The 21,204-nt window shown below is 39.0% G+C and overlaps 1 protein-coding gene and 1 long non-coding RNA gene across 3 annotated transcripts in view; one reads left to right on the forward strand and one right to left on the reverse strand.

Annotated features, from left to right (window-relative positions):
• The window catches only part of ZNF407 (zinc finger protein 407), a 334,843-nt gene that overhangs the window by 309,692 nt on the left and 3,947 nt on the right, over positions 1-21,204 (forward strand). The window contains exon 9 of one of the 2 annotated variants that reach the window (XR_008331522.1): positions 13,472-13,586. The exons of the other annotated variant lie outside the window; for it this stretch is intronic. The gene's annotated coding sequence lies outside the window, so the exon portion shown is untranslated. The remainder of the gene's footprint in view (positions 1-13,471; positions 13,587-21,204) is intronic. 2 annotated transcript variants of the gene reach the window in all.
• LOC128417671 (uncharacterized) overlaps positions 1-21,204 on the reverse strand; it is a 39,451-nt gene that overhangs the window by 13,378 nt on the left and 4,869 nt on the right. The window lies entirely within an intron of this gene.

The following is a 21,204-nucleotide window of genomic DNA, read 5'->3' on the forward strand; positions in this document are numbered from 1 at the left end:
GTCTGTCTAAAAATATAAACGTGGGCTAGATCTGTAATCATGTATTAAAGCCCTAACAAATATTTTAACCAGCCTGAAATTTATGTTATAAACAAGGAGCTACCTCCCCTCACCTTCCTCAAAATAGCATTGTTGCTTAGGCATGCAATTTTCAAAAATGACAAACAAGGGTGGTACATTTCCCAAGGTGAATGTGAGCTGAGTGATTAGCTAGTACTTTAACTCTAGTTTCTTGCAAATTACAGACATAAGAAACTCTACAATTTATATGTACTTTTGGAAGTGAATGCTTTAATCCCATGATTCATGAAAGCAAAGTGGTAATAATTTAAGTACCATATTTTATTTATCCCTCAGAGTTGTCAGCTGATACCAGAAGTATTTTCACTATTTTTGGGTTGCTGCCTTTGGCCACCTAATTGCTTCTTAGGAAGTAAGAGGGAATTGCTTATATAACGACAAGGATTGTCTTTGGCAGCGTCAAGCCAAAGCATCAGTCAGTCCATCTGGGTAAAATCACAAGCTGACTCCGATATTGCTAAATATTTATACTGTCAAATAACACAGACATCCAGATGAAAAGAGGCATTCATTAGGAATTCTCCAGCTTGTCAGTTTAAAGATGTAGATTAGAGCAAAACCTCCCACTATGGTACTGAGAGCTCAGGAAAAGTCTATATTTAGCCATTCTAAGCAATAAATATCATCATATTGCCTCATTTAGGTAAATAGAGAATAAATATTGTCAAGATGATCCTAGAGATAATGTAAACAGATCCCTGTTCAGAGTCTGTGTTACTAGGGTAAGTTCCAGGACATTGAAATGCTGATGACGCTCTCTGGTTTAACCCTTTTTTCCTAATCACAGCCCCCTCCCCCTTTTCAGATAACAAGACAGATTTTATTCAGGGCGTGTGAGTGAAGGAAAGCATGACTTTTTTGAAAAAGTGAAGTGATTTTGTGTATACGTAAATTACTATATTATGCTAATTAGTGGTTTTGCTTTAATTTGTTTTAACGTCACTAAAGGCTTCTGGTGTGGGGCGGGCAGAATAAAGATATCTGAAGCAATACTGTGCTTCACTCTGCAGCTTAACATGGAAACTGACAAAGGCCATCAATCACAGGAGAACATTGCTCCTTTAGGATGAAGACGTTATTTCAACATTATACCAAGTTAAAGCCCATTCTGGAATGTATTGTACACCCCATCTTTTTTCCAATGATTACATACACTTGGTTGTGAGCCCTGTTCATCAAGGTACACCTAAACAACAAGAACAAAAACAAGTTCATAGTTGCTGGGTTATCTTAATATTTAAATTAATAAAAATAGGCCCAGTAAATGAACTAGTTGTAGGAATTTGGACTACATTGCACATGCACGCACACACACATATATACATTGTCCATAAGGAGAAGGGTAGCCAACATCTAGAGTTTAGTTAATTATACTAGATGATTTTTTTAGATTAATAATTAACATCTCTTTATAACTAAATATCCATAATTAATCAGCAAATCATAATGTGAAGACTAATTAAGTTCCAACTCAAATCTTAACAGAAAATCCATATTACTATCCAGCATCATTAATTACTCTAGTAATCAAAGTTATTCCTCCTGGGATTTGACATAAAGCTTTGTAGGTTTATAAACTAAGCTATTATCTCAAAAAATATTTTGAAAGTAGCTTTAAATCGCATTATAGATAACTGGCATTAGATTGGATATTTAAACAAGTTTCCATTTCCCCTATAGTACATTAACAATAATTCACCCAGATTTACCCAAAGTATCAAGGGACATCACCTTTCTCACTCCCCCCCCCCTTTCTTTTGAGATTTTATACAGCTTTTATTTGGCCTAAGTATCTGCTTTGCAGTGTCTTTTGAAATAAGCTTCCCTCTTCATGGGTTGTTTTCCCTATGGCCCTTGGAGTTCTATTTTGCAATGTAAAAATGAATTACAGTGTATCTATGCCGGCATTATAAAAAGGAACAAAAAGAGAGAAAATAGAATTTGGATTGCATTGAAAGAAAATATAGTACTATTTGATCAAAGCTAAGTAGGAAAGGAAGAAACAAAACAGGAATTCTTAAAAAAAAAATCCACTATAAACCAATCTTACTTTAATTAGTAGGAACATCAGAAAATAGACATTTGAAATGCATTCACTTTAATTCTGAATAATTATAAAAGGCCATGGTTCATAGTCACAATCTGAAATGTAGCTGCTTTCTATTTAGAAAGCAAAGGGTTAAAAATCCACATTTTTCAATTAGTTTTAGCACCAGATCTTCTAAGAACACACCATCTGATACTGTTCTTTTGTGTGGCAGCTGTAAAAATTCCAAGCAATTTTTACTGTCAAGGAAACTCTTGACTAAATAGAGGCTGTTAACTTAAGCAGATATCTGAGGTTATTTGGTGGCAATCAAGAACTCACAGCACTTCAGCTAATGGGTTATGATCAGAAACTGTTCCTAATAGCCAGCTAGACGGATCTGAATATGAAGATTTCTATAATTTTGTTGTCAGCTTGTGATGTACTCTAGTGCTAATTATTTGGAACAATTATGTTTTCCTAATAACAAAAGAAGAAGCAGTGAATTAAGCAGGCTTACCTTCAGATCTTTAGATAACAGTTTAAATGCACTTGCCATTAAGAAATAACATTTCTTTTTCCCCCTGTATGGAACCCTAATTATTGAAGATGCTTGTCTTTTAAATGTGTTTCCTCTACTTCTTTTACGTATGTTCAGTGTGTCAGTTTACATTGATGAATGTACTAACTAGTATTTTCTCAGTCTTAGGTTTATGCCCGTACCTCCCATAGACTGCTTACTTCATTTGCTTATTCAAAAACCGTAATTAGTGCGGTAATTAACATGTGGATCCTTCAAAGGGAGACTGTTAGAATCATGGGACACAGCCCATCATTCTTGCTGATGTATGGATGATAAAGAGACGTAGGTTGAGGTGACAACAGGATTTGGATTATGTACAGCACATTAAGTGAGCTGCAGGGAAATTCAGAGAGGACCTTAGTCCATAGAGCCTTTCCTTTTGAAAAAAGTAATTATCCACACTGTTTCTATAATGCATCTAGGTGTTATCCAGCGTTTGCAGCTGTCAAATCATTTGCTTTAAAAACGCCTTTTTATAACTTAACTTTTGAGTTTTGCACATTATTTCTTAACCAATTACAGAGCCAAGGTGCCAAGATGTTAAAAAAATAATCATCTACAGAACCATAACAGAGAGAAAGAGAGAGAAAAAGAAAAAGAATGTCTTTGTGACAATTGATTTCAGACAATTTGATGGTAATTTTTGAGTTGATGTGGTTTAGAGTCTTAAAATTGCAGATATAAAGAAAAGCCCCCATTTTTGTTCAGCTCCCCAGAGGAATTTTTTTTGTGTGTACATTCCACTTTTCAAATAAGATGAATTTATGGCATTTTCCAAGACAAAGTGAGTGAGTTATGCATATGAAGATGAATTTTTATGGCACCAATAGATGTCCCTTTGATATGCCTGCAGCTGATGCCTACAGTAGTGTGAATTGAAACACTAGTTTAATCCATGTTATCTTCCCTGGCCTTTTTACTTGCCATAACTAGTAGCTTTCCTCTTTACAATGTTTAAGTCAATGCTCTGCCAGAGGGATCAAAAAGTCTACATGGAACCCTAGAGAGGCAGCTTGTGGGACTAGGTAAAATGGCCTCTGTACATAGGGTATAGCTTTATTTGCTAAACGGATCATTTGAAAAAGCTCCTTAGGGTGTTTCTGCCCTTTTTGTCCCACAGAATAGTGGAAATCTATTCTAGACAAGTGACCTTATGTACTATGAGGTTTGTGTCTATTAAGATAGGCTGGTGGAAGGTGGAGACCAATGTATGGTTGTAGGTTGTTTTTGTTACTACTAATTGTCACATATACAGGTCATCTGTCTCATAGGTCCTGGGGCCAGTTGATTCATCACAGCCACATTTATTTTAATGGTGCACAGTCCTGAACCTGCACACGTTTGCATGCCTAATTGTATGTGTATACCTATATGCATAATGAAAGTTATACAAATGTACAGAGCCATTCAGCAACTTTATTAATGTACATGAAATTATACACATCCATGCAAGGGAGACAGAGGTCAAATAATATAGCTTGAAGTTTTAGTTTGTTTCTGAGCAGACTTTTTCTCTGGAGCATTCCCCCCTACTCAGACCGACTGAGTTTGTTTCTGGTTGATGTAGCAGAAGATAATTGAGCAATTATATTCAACACAAGGTGTGGTTGTCACTGGATAATCACAGTACTATGCATTATGAGTTATTCATACAGCTGCTTAGAAGTGTTTATCTTTTATTCTATGGAGAGATGCTTTCTGCCATTCAGAATAAAAGACTTCCATACTGTTCTCTGAAATCACATAATATGTGCAATTAATAGATATTTTTAGCTGTTGAGTAATCACATTAGCCCTTGCTTATCAATAGGCAGGTTTTAGGAAGCATTGAAAATATGATTCTAATTTGTGAATAACAGTTCGGAATTCACCTCATAATTCATAGGTGTGACCTCACTGAACATTGTAATTAATGGGTGTTATGTCATCTCCAGGAGTTATGAGATTTTTCAGAGCTTTTAATTGCTTTTCAATGAAAGTCATTTGAGCAATGCTATGAATACAATTGTCCTTTGAGAGTAGTGTAGTCAGAATGTAGCTGCTCCAGAGATGTCTTGGGTCTCTTCATACAAAACCTTGTGTGGTGTAGCACCTAACATAAAACATAAGAAAAGCATGCTGGATCAGGCCAATTGCCCATCTTGTCCAGCATCCGATTCTCACAGTGGCTGACCAGATGCCTATGGGAAACCACAAGGCGGACCTGAATGCAACAGTACTTTCCCCTCCTGTGGTTCCCAGCATATTGCCTCCAACCACAGAGGCAGAACATACCCATCATGCCTAGCAGCCATTGATGTCGCCATTAACAGATTTATCCTCCTTGAATTTGTAAAATCCTCTCTTCAACCATCGAAGCCAAGAGCATGTTGTGAAATTCAATCTCATCTCACCATAAGCTCATGAATTGTAAGGTATTGTCAGACTTTGCTTTCCTCCCCACCCCTCAGCAATTTTAAATATGCAGATGATAATATTAACTAACAATAAATGTTGTCATAGGGAATAATGAGAATATATGAGATTAATGAGGATACAAAGTGCTTTAAACACAAAAAGATGTTCTTTAACCACTAAGTAGGGACGTGGGTGGCGCTATGGTCTAAACCACAGAGCCTAGGGCTTGCCGGTCAGAAGGTCAGAGTTTGAATCCCCGTGATGGGGTGAACTCCCATTGTTCGGTCCCAGCTCCTGCCCACCTAGCAGTTCGAAAGCATGTCAAAGTACAAGCAGATAAATAGGTACCGCTCCGGCGGGAAGGTAAACAGCACTTTCGTGCGCTGCTCTGGTTCGCCAGAAGCGGCTTAGTCATGCTGGTCATATGACCAGGAAGCTGTCTGCGGACAAACGCCGGCTCCCTTGGCCTATAGAGCGAGTAAGCGCGCAACCCTAGAGTCGTCCGCGACTGGACCTAATGTTCAGGGGTACCTTTACCTTTACCATTTAACCACTAAGTAGTGTTGGAGAATAATCCTTGTATTTAGGGTCGCTGAACTGGGCTACCAGAAGAACACAGGGTAGGATGGTTATAATAAGCTATGTATAATAGTCTCTCTCTCTCTCTCTCTCTCTCTCTCTCTCTCTCTCTCTCTCTCTCTGTGTGTGTGTGTGTGTGTGTCTCACACACACACAGAGTGTTTCCACACAGCAGTTGTGGCTTTGGTGTTGCTTATGCATGCAAGTTTTTCACAACATATTCATGATGTCATCCTTAAAATACCATTCCATATTATTTCCCTATTTAATCCAGATTTACCATTTGTGCAGTTTATTTCAGTTAATTTTTGTTTTGTTTTGTTGTTTTTAAGTGTAAACCCAGATTGAATGGGAAATAATATGGTACAGCATTTTGGTGAGGATGGTGTCATGTGGATGCTGTGCAAAATTTGCATGGATGAGCAGCACCAAACCCACAATAAACAGCCTACTGGAAGTGCCCTAAGTGGAAAAATTTTGTCCGACCTCCATGGCCTCCCACTCCTGAGATGATGTTAAGCTGTAAAACAGTACAGTTTATAATATCACATCTCCCTCAGGCTTTTCTGCAAGCAGAAAGTTGTACCAGTTGCTCAGGATAAGGAAAAATAGTTGTTCAGGACCAACCTTTTGCCAGACTGCAGCTCCACTCATTGAATTACTCCTGGCCGCCTTGGTTGGCCTGGGAACTTCCCATTTGAATTACAGGACAGCTGCACACTTCAAGAGGAGCCTGCATGGAGATGAGGCATATACAAGCTGTGGCTTATCCCTAAAAGAAATGCTTTTGAGTTGAGATAAGTTCTGAAATATGTAAAAATAAAGAAATAAAATAAAAAGTGATGGTTCTTCTGAGAACACGCTAGCCACTTTCCCCCCTTGTTACTGAGTAGCCACAGTTGTTCTACAACAGGCATCCCCAACCTTTGGCCCTCCAGATGTTTTGGCCTACAACTCCCATGATCCCTAGCTAACAGGACCAGTGGTCAGGGATGATGGGAATTGTAGTCCAAAACATCTGGAGGGCCAAAGGTTGGGGATGCCTGTTCTACAGTCTTCTGCATTGGTTGGTGTGTCTTGAAGGTCCAGGCAGTCTTAAATCCCAGTTTCCTTTGCTCTTTTTGAAGGAGAGCCATAATTTTTAACACTTATGGCAAAGGTACCTTGTTCATCTTTGCTGTATCGAAGAAAATAACATAAAATATTATCAGTTAGTTAATAATGAGTAGGTTTTTTAGTTTTCCTGAAATTGCAAATTGTTGGTCACAATCACCCTGCAGGTATTACCCAACTGCCTGTGAAATTCTGCCCTGTTAGCTACAGCTTTTACTCTCTAGATCAGGAATGGAGTACCTGTTGGGCCCAACACCTATCGGCCCCACCTAGCATGACTAATGTTACGAGATGGTAGGAGTTGTAACTGAACAATATATGGAGGATTACAGATTCCCCAGACCTGCTCTGGATCTGGACAAAAGCTTTAAAAACTCCTGCTGATTCATGCTGGAGCAAGTCTACTAAACTAAGACTTGCTTGTGAATAAACACACATCTGAATACGTTAAAATATTTTATATAATACAAGTAGAACTGAGACTGTACTGACTAGAAAGTACTATCATCCTGATAACTTTTGGCACAAAACCCTTTAAAAAAACTGCTGACAACAATAGATGGGCAATTAGTTCACATTTGAAATAACAAGGAAGTAACATAGAATTTAACCAATTAACTCACATCCAATTATTTAAACCCCCCCTTCAAACATTTTAATGGACAAATAGAGTTGTATGTAAAAAAAATTAAATATACAAGTTACCATCTGAAAAATATTATTTTGTTTAAATAATCCCAACCTTTCTTTTTGTTTGTTTTGGGGGTTTTTTGGTGCTGGGAAAAAACACACACCCAACCTTTTCTTCCCCCAACACTGATATAAAGGTTGTGTTGAGTGTACGTATCTTTCCACCCAGTAAACAGGGTATTGCTTTATCTCTCCATTTATTGCTGAGAAAACATGTATTACCTGCTACATTGACACCAAATTGGGGTGATCATGAAAATACTTCCTCCTCTTTGGATAATCTTTTGTTATAACACTTCCCCTCCCCCCCTTTTTGGTGGGGAAAATAAAATATAGTATGTAAACCAATTATTCAACCAAATTACTTTGATCAGTGGGAACTGACAATTAGTGTTACAGCATCTCAACAGTGAAATCCACACAATAGAGCAGTCTGCTCTGCGAATTAAATGAACGTAGTGAATTTATTTTATGCAGCAAGCACAAGAGAGAGAGAGAGAGAGAGAGAGAGAGAGAGAGAGAGAAGGATGAATAAAATCAGATTTGTTCAACTGTTTTCTTACTCATTCTGTTCAGCATGTTAGAAGTTAATTGTTTCATTTTTCTAATTGATAGTTAATGTATTGTGACAGCTCTCCTGACAGAGCTCTAGATGACTAATGTCAGCACTTAGAAAATATTCACAGGGGAACCTGCTGATCAGTTAATCAATGGCTCTTAGAAATTTGCCACCCCACCAGCCACTGTTTGGATTGCCAATAGCAGCAGACCAAGTACACATTGGTCAGGCTGTGCTTGTAATGCTGTGTGCCCTTAATTCTTTTAATTCTGCCCCCCCCCATAAAATACACACTGTAGGATAGAATGTAAGGCACATACAAAGCAAAGGCACATGACTAGGTTTATTCCCAAAGCTCAAGCACATCATCAGCACTTCCATGAAATAGCTGTGAAGCTGCAAAAGCATTCTGGGTATTGTCATGCAAATGAGAATACCAAGCACACCACTTTGCTTCAAAATTGCTCTGCAGTGACAATTAGCTTTTAAAACAGAAGTAGGTTTTGTCAGACTTAAGCTTGCAACCATAACCCTATACACAGTGTGGAACCAACTTTCAAAGGGGAGGGGAAGGGAAGCATTGAGAACTCTGCATAACAAATCCCAATTCAACTTTTCTGTGTTCAAATTATCATACAGGGAACTATAAGCTTCCAAGTGCAAGATTTATTCCAATTTAATCATATGGCTGCTACAAAATTGGAAGTCCTTTGTATACACAGAGCTGATCTGTGTGTAATGCTAAGCCAAACAATGGTTTAGTGTGAACGTGTGCATTCCTGGAGAGAAGATAGTGACCACTGCTCTCCATTCCAGGTTCTCTTACTGCTTGCAGCACAGCTGTGACCTAAGCCATAATTTTGGTTTAGCATGTTCTCCAAACCAAGGCTTGTGGTTTGTGATGCTCGTTACAAAGCCATGGGCGCTCCTGTCCCCTCTTCCACAAAGGCAAAATTCCCTGGATGCACACCCTAATGAAATGTGCTGTACATGCATGTGCTGCCAGCCATCTCCACTCTTCCCTACATCCAGCTCTTCTCATTTTCCCTTCCCCGAATTTTCTTTTCCCTCGAGACTTGCCATAGATCTACCTCACCATCCTTTCAAAGCATTGTAAACTTTTTCCTTTGGGCTGGGATTGGGGGCACCTGAAACTGATATATGGCTTTATCCCTTCCCAGATCTGCTGAAAGAGACAGTTATCAAACCGCTTCTTAAAAAACCTTAGATGCGGCTATCACCCAGTCTCAAATCTTCCATTCTTGGGCAAGGTGATTGAGTGAGTGGTTGCTGAACAACTCCAGGCACGTCTGGAAGAAGTGGACCACTTGGATCCCTTCCAGTCAGGATTCAGGCCTCATCATGGGACTGAAACTGCCTTGGTCGCACTGGTCGATGATCTCCGGCGGGTTAGGAACTGTTTCCTAGTTCTGTTGGATCTCTCAGCGGCTTTTGATACCATCGACCATAACATCCTTCTGGACTGTCTACAGGGGCTGGGAGCTGGGGGCACTGTTATACCCTGGTTCTGCTCCTTCCTCCTGGGCCATGTTCAGAAAGTGGTGGGGGGGGATGAGTGTTCAGGCCACTGGGCTCTCACTTGTGGGGTGCCTCAGGGTTCTGTCCTCTCCCCCATGCTTTTCAACATCTACATGCAGCCGCTGGGAGAGATCATCGGGGGTTTGGGCTTGGTGTTCATCAGTATGAGGATGATACCCAGCTCTACCTCTCTTTCAAATCAGAACCAGTGAAGGTCCTGTGTGAGTGTTTGGAGGCAGTTGGGGGATGGATGGCGGCTAACAGATTGAGTTTGAATCCTGATAAGACAGAAGTACTATTTTGGGGGCACAGGAGGTGGGCAGGTGTAGAGGACTCCCTGGTCCTGAATGGGATAACTGTGCCCCTGATGGACCAGATGCACAGCCTGGGAGTCATTTTGGACTCACAGCTGTCCATGGAGGCGCAGGTCAATTCTGTGTCCAGGGCAGCTGTTTACCAACTCCATCTGGTACGCAGGCGGAGACCCTATCTGCCCATAGACTGTCTCGCCAGAGTGGTGCATGCTCTAGTTATCTCTCGCTTGGACTACTGCAATGCGCTCTATGTGGGACTACCTTTAAAGGTGACCCGGAAACTACAACCAATCCAGAATATGTTAGACTGGTGACTGGGAGCAGCCGCCGAGACCACATAACACCGGTCTTGAAAGACCTACATTGGCTCCCAGTACGTTTCTGAGCACAATTCAAAGTGTTGGTGCTGACCTTTAAAGCCCTAGACGGCCTCGGTCCAGTATATCTGAGGGAGTGACTCCTTCTGCCCGGACACTGAGGTCCAGCACCGAGGGCCTTCTGGCACTTCCCTCGCTGCAAGAAGCAAAGTTACAGGGAACAGTGGCACCTGCCCTGTGTAATGCCCTCTCACCAGATATCAAAGAGAAAAACAACTACCAGACTTTTAGAAGACATCTGAAGGCAGCCCTGTTTAGGAAAGCTTTTAATGTTTAACAGACTATTATATTTTAATATTTTGTTGGAAGCAGCCCAGAGTGGCTGGGGAAACCCAGCCAGATGGGCGGGGTTTAAATAATAATATATTATTATTATTATTATTATTATTATTATTATTATTATTATCATCATCATTATTATTATTATTATCATCATCATCTCTACCTAGTATGTGTTATGATGGGGAGGTCTGCAGCTCAGTAGTAGCACATCAGCATTGCATGTAGAAGGCCCCAGGCTTAATCCCCAGCATCTCCAGGCAGGACTTGGAGAGACCCCTGTCTGAAACCCTGGAGTGCTACTGTCAATAACTGTTCCTACAATATGTTTCTTCCCCCATCATAACTGGCTATTTTTTCTGTATGCTTTTAAAGAATCGTTGTTTACTTTAAACCTTTTAAGAATGAAGTGATATAAAGAAGTGCTTAGATAGTACTAGCTCCTATGAGAGGGTGGATATTCTCATGTCAGTCCCAACCCAATAAAGGTCTGTTTTTATGGTCTTGTGTTGTACTATTGATTTATAAGGAAATAATAGATTATCACTTCCATTCACAACAACAACAAAATTAACTCATTTATTTATTTAAAATTAACTGTTAAGAGGTGTAGTAGCTTTTGAGACACAAAGAGAAAAAGGCATTTGTATACAGAAAACAGTGATGTCGTTGAACACTTTTATGCTGCTGTGATGTCATCTAGCTAAGAATGAAAAATTGCCATTTGAATCAAAGAAAAGGAGAAATCTAAAATGTATATTTTTTAACTAGAACTCCAGGCGACCAGTTGATCAAACAGAACATATTAAAATTGCTGGCTCAGTTTTGGGCATTCACAGACTTAATTGGCAGTCCCTTTGCCCTCTTGCACTTAATCCTGTAGCTTTCTTTGTCTACAGGCATGATGTAAAGTGACAGTAGCTGAGGTTTCCTAAAAAGGAAGCATGCAGTATGACAGACCCATCTGTGACTGCCTTCTGAAACAAAAATGCCCAATTCTGTCATTACTGCCTTTTGTTTCTGCACAATGCTTTGCATGTGACTGTTTTGTGAACGCTTGCTGGTAGAGTCCATAAGCTACAATTTATCTCACTCCTTGCCTTATTGTGCCCCTTGTCCCCAGTTATCATACTTGCTTCCTTGCCAATTCATGCTCTTCTCCAGCTTTCCATTAAACCTACAAATGCTCCTAGCAATCTTTCACGTTACAGAAATGCACACCTAACATGTGCTATATGGATTGCGGATCAAAACTAAACTGCAAAAAAGCATTTCATCAGTTACAAGGACATAAGTGTACGGTTTGTGTTAAGTTCCAGAATTCATAAACCTGTAACAATTTTATTATATTGGTGTCAGTTTTCATTATTTTCATGAATGGGTGTTCCCTGCTTAATGCGCAGTATTTGCATCTGATGAACCAAACAGTTTAAACACAGTTTGTTTAAATGCTTTATAAATTTATATTCAAATTTATCAGGAATAATTCTATTTGAAATCACATAGGACTAAGTACATTTACTGTAAAATACATTTGAGTTGAAATGCCTGAACCAGCTCATTAATCTACAGATCTGCAATATAATTTTAGTTGTGTTTTTAAGGGAGTAGTGGGGGGACCTTGTTTCATTGTGGTTGATGTTGCTTTTAGTGAGAAATTGTTTAGAGAATCAAAGCATAAGCTTTCTTTAGCAAAACAAACTCATGAATGCATGGGGTGGGCTGTCAATACCTTGTATTCTTCTGTTGTCTGATGTTGCAAGAGTATTTCTTGGAGGGAAAGGCAACCGGAAGTATTTTGTACTTCAGAGGTTAAGAACAGCATCTTAAATTCTACCGGGAAAAAATGCTTTTCTGTGAGTGCAGGACACACACAAACAAGCCCTGTGATGTGAACCAATATTTACTTATCAAAGGAACTGTAAACAGGGAGGAGATGGTAGTTTCCCAACCTCTCAGCTCAATCTTCTAGTGGCAACTGCTTCTGCGCAAGGGATATATAGTGCTTTAAAGGTGTTTGCAGTCCCAATATTGCACAGTTGGGTCATAAATACAACACCAAGTTTATACTAAAGTTCAGTACAATCCAGTGCTGCTGAATAACGTTCATGCATTTCAGTACAACTTGCTGAGGAAGCCTCATGGAAATAGTATCATAGAATTGTAGAGCTGGAATGAATTGACGTCTTGCACCAGTTTTAGTTTGTGGGTTAGATTGGATCCCTTGTTTGATGCTAGCTTCTAGTTTTGCAAATGTGGAAGTTTCAGGTGCACTTTTAAGGGTCAAATTAGGCATAGGGCAGAAAATCTGTGATAAAGAGTTTGTTTAATAATTGGAGCTGCAAGGAGGAAGAGGAAGGGAAAGATCCATTGGGTGAGCTGCCCTTCCTTTCACACAGTGTTGAATAAAATGCATTACATATTATGGTTCTTCATAGACTTTGCTAAATTTATAGAACGATAACCCACACCCAATAAAAGACAGTTTCAAAGTACACAAAGAATCAAATATTGGGAAATGGTTCAGTTTCCGGGGCATGTTGCCTACCACTCCAGTGAGGTGGACTTTGTTCTGAAGAAGATGTGCGTGGGTTCAAACAGCTTCCCTTCTTCAACAGGACTATAGTCATTACTTCATGGAATTCAGGTGGTCATAGTTCATGTGATGAGGACTAATGCACAGGGGACTGACAGGACCACCAAGACTTGTTGAAGAAGAAGCAGCAAACTGGAAACAACAAAGGGCACTTAAAACACACAGACACACTTGATAGAGGTAACATGTCTGCCTGTTATGGTCAACTGAAATCCCTGCTATGTGCGACCATCTCCGCTTAATTTTTTTAAAGGCACTGACTTTAGTAGAAACATACTATTAAATAGTGTTTAAAAGAATGTCATTATTAACAAATGTGTTTAAGTACTACATTTCAGAGACTGGCAGTGAAAAGACATGACAAGCTGGCAAGGATTGCTCACCACTCATACCAGAGAATCAGCTCCCCTTCTTTCTCCACTTGAGTGGCAGCTATTCCTAAAGGTTTGTCAGGTAGTAAGACAAGGCAATGAAGTGCCACACTTTGGGGCATGCTTTTAGTTCAGAAACATCCTGTTGACAAAAGTTAATTGGGAAGTTACTGCAGCAAAATGCGTCTTGTTTCTCAGTATCAAATCAGTTTTTTAATGTCCTCCTTTAGGAACCTAAGGACTAATTCACAAGTGCATGTACATCACTTACTCAGTACATAGCAGAGTGTGGGAACTGCGTCTACTTAGAATGTGATGTCTGAGAAAATGTTTTTATATGAACGCTCTTTATGGTTCTTCTCCCCTCTTCTCTCGGATTGTTTAATAATAACAACAACTAGAAAGCACAATCCTTGACTGCTGAACAATGATCACTCCCATTTGCTGAAAAAACTAGGGTTGCCATATTTCAAAAAGTGAAAATTCGGACACAAAAGTGTTGTTTTTAAGTTTGGCCCAAAGCTGTTGAGCTTTTTTTTTTCTTTCCAAAATCTAAAAAATGTATGGGCTGCCATGCACCCGGATTTTCCCAGACATTTTGGCGATTTCTGCCCAAACACTGTTTATGGCTATGTCAAAGGCATTTTTTTTTCTAGTTTCAGTTAACCCATCCCAATTTCCCCTCATCTGGATTAAACAAGTAATTCTATTCTTAAAACCTTTCAGGATTGAGTTGGAAGACAGTTGCATTTGGGATTCAATAAGTAGGGGAATACTCTTTGCTGTAGAAGGGATAAGCAAAATTCATCCATAGGTATAAGATTTCAAATGTTAGAAAATTTAAATAACCTTATAACCGTATAAACCACAAGAAAATAAAATCCCTAATAATGTTGCAGATTCGAACCACCAACCTTCTGATTGGCAAGCCCAAGAGGCTTAAAAAACCTTATTGTCCTCTCTGGTCCATTCTAACCCACTCTGTGAAATTCGTCCTGTGGAAGTGTTGCAAGATATGCAGGTTGGATAACCGTTTATAGATTTAATCTTGATCTAGACAAAATGGTGGGAAGTATTGTTGATGTAGAAGTTGGTGGGATTTTTGTCATGTTGCTCCTCTAAGAACAAATGCTCTGTCTTTCTGTTGCTTCAAACCCAGGAAGTATTTATGGCCAGGCATACTCTTTATCTGCTTTGGGCAGATACATCAGCTATGGCTGTTCCTAAACAAGGGTGATCAGTCCACCATTATACATGTCTAGGTAATGTTTATCTTAGACCACTGTGACACAGTCTGTGTAGAACTGGCTTTGAAGTCTATCTGGTAACAACTGTCTCAGAATGCAATTGTCTGCCTGTTCGCAGGAAACAGTGAGAGGGACCATATAACACCTATGCAGAAAGATCTATACGTAGGCTTGCAATATGTTTCTGGGTACAAATCAAGCTGCTAACACCCTGATCAGCTTGGGCCTAGAATGCCTTGAATAACTTTCTCTTTCATTATTACTTTCCTTGGGCACCTAAATCATTGAACTAATCCCTACTCTAAGCGCTGGTGTTAGGTAGCAAGTTGAGACAGGGCATTGTTGGTGGTGACACCCTTCTTACGGAAGTGCCTTCCTAGAGATGTTTAGCTGGCCTGTTTGGTTCTGGCTTATAGGTTGGCTCAGGCCTCCCAGTTTCAGCTGACACTGAGTGAGGCATGAATTTTATTCCAGTCTTACTTAATTCTTTTATTACTAATGGCTGCTATATTATTTTATAGTATTTTTTTTTTTTAATTGAACTAATTTTATTATTCTGACAAGATTTTATATTGTCATTTGACCCTGGACTGTTTAAAGTGTGTCAAATAAATAAATGATTTTAGTGACATCAAAGCAATGAAATTTGACCCAAATGAATCAACAGAAGAGCTTCTATTAAAGGAAATTAAAGGAGTCAAGGTTTAATACCCTGGCCTCTCTTTATGCCTCACAATAACTACTGTATGAAGTGGCCCTTTGTTGCCATAGATCCTTCAGTAGAGTCGCAATTACTGTTAAGGCTGCAATCCTAGAAACAATTTCATCAGAGTAAATTCCCATGAACTTAGTGAGACTTACTTGTAAGTAGACGTGCATAGGATTATGCTGTAAGTTTTATTTTCCTTTTTAAAAGTGTGTGTGTGTGTGTGTGTGTGTGTGTGAGAGAGAGAGAGAGAGAGAGAGAGAGAGAGAGAGAGAGAGATCTCTTCTTTAAAATAGTTCACCAATCCTCCACATTCCTTTTCAGTAACTACTTACAGAATAGTCTCTTCACCTTTTAGCACAGTCCAGAATTAGGCAACATCAAAAATGTACAGACAAGCACACATCTATGAATTTATATCAGTTCTATACTGCTTTCTTCCCCTTATTATGGACATGTTCACATGAATGGGGGGAAATATATAGGTCCCCCTGAGTTCATTGGAGGAAAGGTGGGATGAAAAACAATGATAAACAATTGTTTGGGTAATTTGAGATCACTATACACATTGTAGGGAAGTACGATTATGCCAATATGTGATTAAAAACCTGTACAGTGGACTAGCAATACCAACCCATCCAAATAATTTGAAGCAGAAGATATTCTTAAATTCTATGGAGAACAGCAGCATGTGCTGTTTACATGCTAAATGTTTAAAAGTCTTCCACAAAAGGGGGCTCAACCCTATACTCTGAGGAGTGCTGTCCTTGAAGTTGCTTGGGAACACAATGATCAGAACTTATTGCTGATGTTTTCTAAGCATTTAGTGGCAGCCTTTTGATAGTGGAGTGACCTCTACGACTATCTCTAAACATTTTCAATTTACAGGCTCAAGAATTTTTGCTGTCTTTGACTCTCATTCTTTTGAAGGGGTCAGCCCTTTGCGAATTTGCCACAAGAAAGAAAGAGCTTAAAATGCCCTGTAGACATGACTAGCTTAATAGGAGTATAGTGGCAAGAAGCACACAACATACAATATGTTTTAATATTTATAGACAAAATTCACATTGTTTTAAGTGTACACAAGCAGCTGCTGTCATTTGGCTGTGAGCAGATGTTAGACCTCCAAAAGCATCGCTGATAATTAAAATACTAACAGTTAGTGTTTTACCCCAGCTGCAGGTTCTGTTTACTGTAAATCTGATTTTAATGGTGCCTCTGTGCAGTTGTTGAATAGTGGTTTGTTTTCCACCATACATAAGAAAGTGTCTGCAATGAAGACAAATGGTTATTTCCTATAATTTGCTCTGGAAAGATATGACAATACATGGTAACGTGCTTCCATTTATAAACAAGGCATAGATATGACTAGCAAGTTATGACAGTAATCATTTTTAGTGCACTAACAAGAAAACGTAACTAGGGAAGTTAAATATAAGACCCCAAAATTCTCAGTTGGATCACCTGGAGACTATGATACCATTTTGCCAATGAAAGTATTAGTTTTTGTTGTTATTACTATCAATTATTTACATAGTAATGTCGGTGTATGTGGTGGTACACAGACCAACATAAACAACAACAGAAGGTCTTTTTGTAAATCGGTTGAGGGCAGAGTTTATCTCCTTGGCTGCTGTACGCATGCTGAATATACTGGTGTAGGGCTCAGTGGAACTGTCTTCTTCCTCCTTGGTTGGCCCTGCCTCATACGCACACTAGGGCTGAATTCAATCAGCGTTTTTATTCAGTTTTCCTGGTGTTTCCTTATTCATTCATTTTCATGTTTTAGCAGATCTTTCCCATGATATAGAAGCCACTTCTGGAAGCCTAGTAGAATCTTGTGGAAGCTTACCATTCATTTCTGTATTAATTGTTTCCAGGAAAAATATTCTTTGCAACCCCATTAACCTGGAATATCATGGGACAATATTTGGGGTGGTATCTCAGCATACTTCTTTCCCACTGTTTAAAATTAAGTGTGGGGTGTCAGCATATTGATCAAAAAGCCACAGTTCCATAATGAACATGTAATGCAGTATATAAAAGGTAAGTTAGAAACTGGGGGTGGGGGGAGCACTAGTATTATAACCTGGAAAATTAATGCAATAATCCTTTATCGGAATGCGCCCTCATGGCTATTTACAGTGGGGATCCTGTGTGCCTCTGATATAGTCATCTAACCAGTCCTCTCTTTTTCAAGGCCCTGGCCCACAAATTACATAACACTGACAGTAAAGCAAGAACTGTTTCTTGCAAATGGAATCTTAATGTCTCTCCTGTCACGACAAAGTTATGCTTATGTTCTTTGGAGCGTGCAAAGAGGATATGGTGATGTAGCTTTCAGTTTGGCTTTTGGTACTGAAATCCCTTCATTGTTGGAAATCTCTACCAGCCTTTCAATGTTCTACATTGGAGAAAGAGAACCAGTGGCCCTCCAGATGTTGATAGACTCCAGCTAGTTTTGAAAATTATCCACATGTCTGCCCTTTCCTCTGGCTGCAGAAATTAAGGCACCTGAGCTGGGGGGGAACAACATGATCCTACTCTTTTAAGGGAGTTTGATGGAAAAGAGCTTAAACTGGTGCAACAGCAATTTTGCATATTTTTTGGAATAGTCTCATGGTTGCATTTGAAGCAGACACCTATGCCTGTTGACTGCATGAGTAACCTGGGTCTACGATAAGCAACTAATAGAGCTGGTGTTGCTTGGTCTTTTCTCATGGGTTTTTGGGGTTAAATTAAGGTCTTCTTTCTATTAAACCAACATGCTTTCTACTGCCTTCATGGTTGTTCCCTTGACAGCCTGGTGTGAAGGATTCTGCCCATGTAGCTTTAATTTCCAGCATGTTTAAAAGCCATTGAGGTGATGTTTGGCCCCTTGGAAAGTCTATTGCTTGCACAGTTTCTAAATAGGAAGCTAGACCATGGGAGAAATCTACTTTTTCCATGTACCCAGAAGAACATTGAACAACTTTGAAAGCAAAGACGACCACAATAGGAAAGGCCCATGTGTGTATAAGGAGTTTGGGGAAAGAGGTTCCACGTTATTTCAACTTATCTCCAGTGTATTCCAGTATTGCAGGGGGTTGGACTAGATGACCCTTGGGGTCCCTTCCAGCTCTACAATTCTATGATTCTATGTATGCTCAGGAACTGGTCGTATTATTTCACATAGAGACTGACATGATTAAAAAAACCACCCATTAAATGTACAATTGTTTGGATATCCCTCCAGCCACAGGGCAGGATTTCCATTTCACTTCACCAGTCATGATAGCCAACATATCAGCCACAGATTGTTGACCTGTTGTCTCCTTTAAACATAGAGAGGCAGGGGAGATCAGCTGTTCTGTTTAGATAGCTGGAGAAAAGGAGGTGACTGGCTTTCCTGCGTGATATCTGGTTTGGGGGTGAGCTTTGGGCAAGGGAAAATATCACCACTGCTATTTCTGTTGATAAATGCATTGTTCTGAAACACGGCCATTCTATATGAAATTAATTTTTGTAGATGTAAATGGTTTTCATAGTTTTAATGAACACAGAGCACAAAAATGGCATTATTTCTGCTCCTTACAATCCTTCAGATAAAATCTTAGAAAAAACACATCTTTAGAAGCATAGACAAGGTCACCTTTTAAGTGTTAAGTGTTAGATCTTATATGATCTAACACTTGGTCCATTTCCTTGATTTCATTTTGAAGAGTATGTTATGCTTAGTCCGAGTTTATGCCTGTTAAGGGGGGTGTTTGGAAGCAAAAGCAAAGGTTTGCATGCAATATTGTATTAACCCAGACTTTCCTGACATGTTACACATTTACTTTTGGAGACGAGTCTTTTTAATGCCATCTTTATCTGCTACACGATGCATGAAATCTACTTTCTGTTTTAGAACTGCAAATGACCCTTGACCCCTTTAGTGGAGACACAATGTGACCTTTCTATTGTCATCAGCTTTCATTCTCTTGAAAATTCTATGAATTTTTATTACAAGTTTTTTTAAGCCAAGCTGAGGCTTCAACAAATTACTTGACACAGATGAGATGAAGTTGTTGAAGTAGTGTTAGATAAGTTTTACAGCCAGCATGTGTGCTGCTGAACAGTACAAAGCCAGTGTCCTACAATGTCATACACCAGTAACTGCTGAGCCTACTATTGGATAAATACATCATTTTATGGAACATTGATTGTTCTATAAACCCAATGGAGTATTATGCTCTATGATCAAACCATTTAGATTGTGTGTAGAGCACAGAAAATGCCATATTCAGGATGGTACTAAAAGTGCCATTTGTGTATTTTATGGATGTCATTACAGGGGAAACTTCCCTCTGTAGGCCCTGTTTACTGCAAAAAATTTTAGACTGTAATGACATTTTTCATTCACAACGTATGCCTTCAAGAGAGGGGGCCCTTGTTTTATTTGTTTCATTCGAGTTGACTGCCCAAATCCTGTACATTTTAATTAAATGTGAGCTTAACAAAAGAATAAGGTATTTATTCTGGGAGGGTGGGGGGCAGGGAAATGAAGACGGTAACAAAAAATAATACAGACACACACCAGAAAGCAGTCTGTCCCTGGGTTCAAAAATGCAGCTAAACCTCATTTGTACTCTTTATGAATCACATTAAACAACAAAGCATATCTTGCACTCTCATTTAGCTAAGTAGGTGGCCTTTAAATATGAATAAAATGTGCAAATATAGATCTAATATGCTAAAATATTTGACATTTTTAGATTCTGAAAAAAAAGAACAGCTAAAAATGCCAGTTGATAAATAAGGAATCTGTTGAAAATACAGAATTCTTGGAAAGAAACCAATTCTGTGATCATGGTACCTGTAGATATGAAACACCTCTATGGGGTTCTCTCCCCCCTTGGTTAGCATTGTTGCATCATTGTATTTTGTCAGTTTATAATGTATTTCTGTTCATTTTCACTTTTTAATGACAGGCCATCAGCAGCAAGTACAGCTTTGTAATATTAATACGTTTTTGCAGTTAAGTTTTATATTTGGCATGGCAAATATTTCCTATTCTCTTCCCCTCTCTCCACCAACACTGCCCCCAAATAAAATGTTAAAATGCAAAATTTTTGTAATACAGCTTCACTTGATATTGCATTTGGAATGGTGATGTTTATAACTAAAGTAAAAATAAAATAAATGAGTTGACTAGGAAGGTTAAAAATACATCTTGCCATAACTAACCCTCAAAACACACCTTTAAAATTGCATATTTCCTCTATTAGATTCAGTCTTCTCAAAACAAAGGAAATCCATTCAATTCCACATATTACATTTACCATGAAGATCACTAAAATTGAAGTTGATGTTCCCAATAAATTTTTGGTCCAGTTAAAATTTAAACTTACAGTACAGATTCCCATTAGTTTAACTGACACTTGAACTTCTACACAGCTCAACATTAATTCATTATAGTTGAAATGGAAGAATCTTCAGTGGGTGAATCTTTTACAATCTGATTGAGGCTGTTACATTTTATAGGATCCATTTTTCAAAGCACTACTGACAGCACTCGAAGTTATTAAATTGCTGAATCAAAAGATGGACCTGCAATCGCATTTATGAACTGTGATGGAATAGCTGGGGTTGCACTGAGCCGAGGTTAAGATGTTGGTGTAGTTAAGCTTCATCACACCCCTTTAGTGACAGCAGTATTTACCCATGTAGTTTACTTTAATGGTCAGGAAGTGGCTTAACTCACCTCTGGATTCAAATAGATTAAG

The sequence above is a fragment of the Podarcis raffonei genome, chromosome 7 (genome assembly GCF_027172205.1).
Source record: "Podarcis raffonei isolate rPodRaf1 chromosome 7, rPodRaf1.pri, whole genome shotgun sequence".
Classification (NCBI taxonomy): Eukaryota; Metazoa; Chordata; class Lepidosauria; order Squamata; family Lacertidae; genus Podarcis; species Podarcis raffonei.